This window comes from Lactuca virosa, chromosome 5, assembly GCF_052849685.1.
Source record: "Lactuca virosa cultivar CGN04683 chromosome 5, Lactuca_virosa_CGN04683_v6, whole genome shotgun sequence".
Classification (NCBI taxonomy): Eukaryota; Viridiplantae; Streptophyta; class Magnoliopsida; order Asterales; family Asteraceae; genus Lactuca; species Lactuca virosa.
In genome coordinates, this window is record NC_136430.1 from 179,793,856 (window position 1) to 179,800,098 (window position 6,243).

Sequence of the window (6,243 nt, forward strand, 5' to 3'; positions counted from 1 at the left end):
TCGTTTTGGCAACTAACCTGAGGTAAAAAGCTAATACCTTGACCCTTTCATACTTAGATCTTCTTCTATGGACATTTATGGTCATTTTTAGGTTTTAATGGAGCCACCCTTGGGTTTGAGCTTTTCACAAGGACATGGTCTCAGATCTCGACTCCTCTAGGTCCCAAATTCATAAAGTTATCAACTTTATATTGTATTGACCTCTCACCATGCGCTAAACCTCATTCTAGACTTGGTTTTGGTGTTATAAGCCATTAAGACCTTGCATGCACGTAAAGTTTGCAACTTTACGTGGAATCTGTGCCTTAGGAAGCTAGATCTACAAATTAGAGGTTTGGGGTAGCTTAAAAACGTCTAAATGAGAAATGGACTGAGGGGACTCGAAGAGTTGCATGGTCAGCTCAACGAGTCCGATGAAGATTGGTCGTTGATGGTTTATGCATGGACTCGGTGAGTTAGTGAGACGACTAGATGAGTCAGTTAGGGTTTTCCCGATATTCGGACACCGCATGGACTCGACGAGTTGTCTGGAAATTCGGCGAGTCAACTAGAGTTTTCATGATTTCTCGAGTTCTGAAAGGACTCGACGAGTCAGTGAGCTACACTCGACGAGTTGGGTCAACATGGACTGTTGACCTTGACCGTTGACTTTGACTTTGACAAAGGGTTGGCCAGTTTGACTTCTGGGGTATTTTAGTAAATTGGGAATTTATGGAAGTGGTCCAATTGTGAATATAGGTGGTGGAGTTCGTGGATGTGATTCGGGAGTTTGATCCTATCACTACAGTTTGATAGTTATGAAGTGACCTCGTGGTCATATCTACATTATCCACAACAGGGCCATCAGATCAGAGGTGATTGGAAGCTTGATCTTGTTATGTTTGATCTTATTACCGAATAGGGATGCCCCACCAAAACTGAACGCAAAATCCTCAATGACTTAAGGGTAGTCAAGAAATAAGTGTGATTCAAATTCATTGCTAGCCGCACAGAGGGTGCATACAGGTGATTGCAAAGGGATCCCAATTCTGTGGAGGTTCAATCTAGTGTATAGATGACCCAGCCTATGACGGAAAGTTAAGATGCTTTCCTTGGCAAATGCAATGAGATTTTAAATAGTGTTGCGAGTATTATATTTTGACAAAACGTCATCATTTATGAACCTGATGGAGGATGCGGAGAAATTGCCATCCTTGATTCCAAGCCATCTTGACCTATTGTTTTTGATAGAAAACATGGAAAAAAAGTCCAAATTCAAAAACTTCAAATAGTCTGAAGATTAATGATTTTACCCCAAATGTCGCTTTACAATCCATCATTTAGTCTCTCTCCATAGTGTCGTTATAAGTTTTTTCCGGATAGACCATTAGTCAGCATAGAACCGTCACCGCCATTTTCCCAATAAAGCGAGATTAAATAATCTGCCAATGTTGAAACCACCTTTTTCCATGGTATGTAAAACATTTTCCCTAGCAATACAAGTAACTTTCTTATTGTCATCCGAACCAAACCAAAAGAATTTACAATAGGATGTTCTCAATCTTTTGATGACTTCATTTGGCACCTTGAAAAGAGAGGATAACTAGGTTCCAAGGCTACCATAAGCACTAATGCATAAGGTTAATCAACCTTAAAAAGTCATTTGTCGGACCTCCCGCAAAACTATTTAGAATGAGAATTCGCAACAATATATAGTTTTCCAAAATGATATTCTCGTCATCTTCGCACCCACAGGAACACCATGATAGGACAAAAAGAAACAAATTGATGGCGCAAGCCAACTAAGTAGGCAACTTTTTAATCTCCAAGTTTGTAACACGAGTTAGCAACACGAGTTAGCATGACTTTACTTTTAGCCAGGTTCACTTTGAGACCGGATGCAACAAAGAAACACCTCACACTAGTGCAAAAATGCCCTATGGCCACGTGTTTTGGAAACATGGTTGTCACGTATTTGGTTAATTGCATCACCAAAGGTCATTAATCAAATTCCTGTCATGTTTTAGTTACATATTAACTAAAAATGGTCACCATTGCAAACTATGTTCACACATTTTGTCATTGTTTTACATAAAAAATATGTGACAAATATTAGCCCATAGTCACTTTAGATCATTGTGATTGTAAGTATTTTATTATGACATTTGAAAAAACATGTGACAATAAGTGTTTTATGATAACAGTTTAATTTCATATGTATGTTTAAAATTAATGATTTTGAATATAAAAGAATAACATGTGACTATAAATATTTTATTATGACATTAGAAAAAATAAAACATGTAATTAAAAGTATTTTATAGTGATCTTTTAATTTTTATGTGTGTCCAAAAGTAAAAAATAGTAACAATAAAAAAATATATGTAACTATGGGCGTGTTTGGCATGGAGGTTTTGGAAGCATTTGAGAGCTTCTACCTTTTAGCTTTTGACAAAACGCTCCAGTTTAAACAAAAAGTTTCGTTTGACAGTACGGGCGTTTAGCTTTTACTTTAAACAAAACGCTCAAATTCTAAAAGCTACTTCATTTAGCGTTTAACAAAACGCTACTAAGCTTTTGAAATTAATTTCCATAATTACCCTTAAAAATATATTTATATATTCATTTATTTTTAATCAATTGTCCTTTTATGCAATTTTATATATTTCCAATGCTTCCAGTTATTTTTGCCAAACATTCATATAACAAATAAAAGCTACAGCTTCATGCTAGCAGCTATCCGCTACACGCTACCCACTGCCAGCTAGCAGCTACCCGCTTCCAGCTAACAACTACTTTTGCCAAACACACCTATAACTGTTTTATGGTGATAGTGAGGAAGTTAATTTTTTCTATCTCTTCAAATTGTATGTTTTCAACCACCCAAATTCCTAAAAATATTGAAAGCCTCCAAATTTCCTAAAATTTTCAAAAGTCCCAAATTCTCCCCCTTTCTTTTGGCTTTCCCTCATAATCGCCTTAACACACCCTAATCGATGACTGATCTGTTTTTGCTTCTACCCTGGAACGAAACAATTGCCAATGATTCCACACACTACCTCCAGCATTGCCCTACACTACCTCCGACTCCAACCCACATACACGTCGTCTACAACCTACAATGCTCCCCATACACGATTACAATCTCGAGCAACACTGCCATCAGCAGCACCAACACTAACACCTCCACCCTACCACTGCAGTCTCTGCCTCCATTATGCCTCTACCTATTGGGTGAGACCTGTTATACTATTGGGCAAGGCCCATTGGGTGAGACCCGTTGTATTATTGGGCGAGGTCCGTTGGGTGAGATCCGTTATATTATTGGGCGAGGCACGTTTGATGAGACCCGTTATATTATTGGGCGAAGCTCGGTGGATGAGTCTCGTTTTATTATTGGGCGTGGCCCGTTGGGTGAGATATGATGGGCGAGGCCAGTTATGTATGTTGGGCGATGCCCGTTATGTATGTAAGGTGAGGCCCGTATTCGTATGTGGTATTTTGGGAAGCTCACTAAGTATAATTATGCTCACGGTTTCATATTTTAAATGTTTTAGGTACTTCTCGTTCCAAAGGGGAGTTTCCGGCTTGATAGCACTGCATCCCCCCATCCCCCAGGAGCTTTATTTTGCACTATCTTTTTACGATTCACTCTGATGTTTGACAATATGATACATTTTGTTTGTCTTTGAATGAATGAATGAATATTTTGGGTTGTTTAAAAATGAAACTTTTACTTAGTATTTTTGGGACGTTACAAATTACAAATTATACTAAAAAGTTGTCTCCAAAAGTTTGCATTACACTCATTTTGTAGTAGTGAGAAAACCTGCATATTGTTATTGTATTGGATGTTGATTTCGGGTAAAATGATTAGTAGTAGAAGAACACCCTTACAATTGTGTTGATTTTTTACCACTTTTTATTATTATTATCCCCTGATTATTTGTTGATGAATATGGAGCGTTAGTGGCAAGTTATGTCGTATTCGACAAGGAATCTAGGGTTTCATCGCGTTACTCATAGTGTAGTACCATGCAAAAGATGCAAGATATGCCTTATACAATTATTACATTACCCATAGTTAATTTGGTAAGTTCATAAATCCACCACCAGTTTTCAAACTTATATCAAATTCACAAATATACTGCGACAAATATTCAATACTATGCCTTTCTGGCAATTAATGATTGAAAATTAATGGATATTTACCAATAAATTTGAATCGTCCATAGCAAGTTTGTGCATGTGTTGCAGTTCTCGCATGCTTATCAAAATTCATTCAAGTGTCTCTAATATGTTGTAAAACTCACATTGCCTTGAAATAGAAAAAGAATACAAATATACTTAAAATGCAAAGTCACAATTCATGTAGAACAATGTGCTAATATAAAAACACCATGTGTCGGTAATCCAATAATCAACCAAAATAAACTTTCGGACAAAACATTCATAAACCTGAATATTTATCGTCAATCTTTCTTTGACTTGTAGATTTTAACTGAAGGGCATGTTAAACGATAAATATAGGCACAATTGTACATTATCTTCATTAACTGAAGGGCTCTCTCGACTCTCTCTAGCGCTTCACTGGCGCTACCTCCTCTCCGCCTCCCTCGTATTACCCCCACTTTGCCTACCCAGTGTATCCTGCTTCGTTATCTCTCTCTACCCACCAATTCCAGTCAAGTTCCAGGTACAAATCTCTTATCTCCTTCCAATTTTGCTTCTTCTTCTACAATTTTGTAATGTACCTTGCAATCTGTTTATGTGGTATTAATGTTTAGGGCTTTTGAAAAAAAAAGAGAAACGGTGTTTTTAGAGCCAAGAAGGTGAAACAATATAATCCAGGTACAAATCTCTCATCTCCTTCGGATTTCAACTCAAGCGTTTTATCTGCAAATGTTCAGTCAAATTTTAAACACATCCATCATAGCCTGTGCAAATTTTAATCGTCACCCCTAGTTCCCAAACAGTTCCTTGGTCTACTTCGTTTTTGAGATCAGAAATTGCATTGAGCACGATTCCACTCCAGGTAGTATGTTACTGATTTTCATCTCTAAGCCCTAATTTAGATGAAACCATGATTGAGCTTGGAATTTCCATTGATGGTGGTAAACATATTCTTTCATTTGCAACTCAAGCTTATGGTGGATCTGTTCATAATGATTTGGTAAATTTAAAAAGATGAGTAAGTGGATATGCTCTTGCTCCGGTACTTTTGTGTTTTTAATATCTCTACTTGATGAATCCGGATAATGGGTTGGATTTACTTCCTGTTTAAACTCAAAAAACTTGATTTTTGTTTGTTTTGTGTGAAAATGCAAATTACATCCACGACTTACATTTGCAACAGCTTGTGGAGTGGTATGGTTTAGCTAATTCTATACAAGAACTCACATCAATGACCTTTGAAGCAAATGATCCATACATCCATTTTAATGTTTATGAGATGTATTTTTTTTAATATTTATTACGAATAAAATTCGTTTATGTTCAATCAACTCTATTAACATTTTTTCTTCTTATTTCAACATGTTTCAGGTTTAGGGATGGGTTCTGGGTATCAATACCACAAGGAAGGGTGAAGGTATATAAATCATTGGAAATTATTTATATCTTTTATTATTAGGTGTTATGTAACTTGTTTTTATTGATGGTAAGAAACTTTCCATTTTGTACTTTTGCTTTTGAATCTTTTGGAAAAGAGTTAGCAAGTATGTTGCCTATATTCTTTAAAAGACACAATTTCTTTTCTTTATGAAGTGATGATGTGTAAAAGATAAAGTATGTTGTCTATAGTATGTGTAAAAGATAAAATATGTTTCTTATATGAATTGATGATTTGTTTTTTTCTATTCGTGCAGATGCATTTATTTAAGGGAATAATGGGTATGGTGTATATGAGCTTGAGTCCAATGGTAATGTTGCATTTGTACACGTGATGGGTTGACATTTGGAGATGACAACTTCTTGTAATGATTTATCAAATTGTTGCTGTAAACATACATTCTATATGTGAATGTGAAAGTTGTATTTTGTTTATTAATTTAACTTGTTTATTAGAGTAACATACATGATGTTAATTGGTTAATATTTGGCATGTAAATGATTTTAAGTTGTTCAGCAACAGTCATGAAAAACGAAAGAAGTGCTATTAAATGTCAACAATAGTCACAACTTAATATATATTTTGAGTCATTAAAAGTCAATAATAGTCATGAAAAATGAAAAAACGTGTGAATAAAAGCAGATTATGGTCAT

The 6,243-nt window shown here is 35.8% G+C and overlaps 1 long non-coding RNA gene across 1 annotated transcript; it reads left to right on the plus strand.

The window, feature by feature from the left end:
* Positions 1-4,511: 4,511 nt before the first annotated feature.
* On the plus strand, positions 4,512-6,028 carry LOC145116788 (uncharacterized). Its single transcript, XR_013712306.1, has 4 exons — positions 4,512-4,675; positions 4,767-4,830; positions 5,524-5,569; positions 5,847-6,028. It is a non-coding gene; the product is annotated as an uncharacterized LOC145116788 (long non-coding RNA).
* The last annotated feature ends 215 nt before the right edge of the window (positions 6,029-6,243 follow it).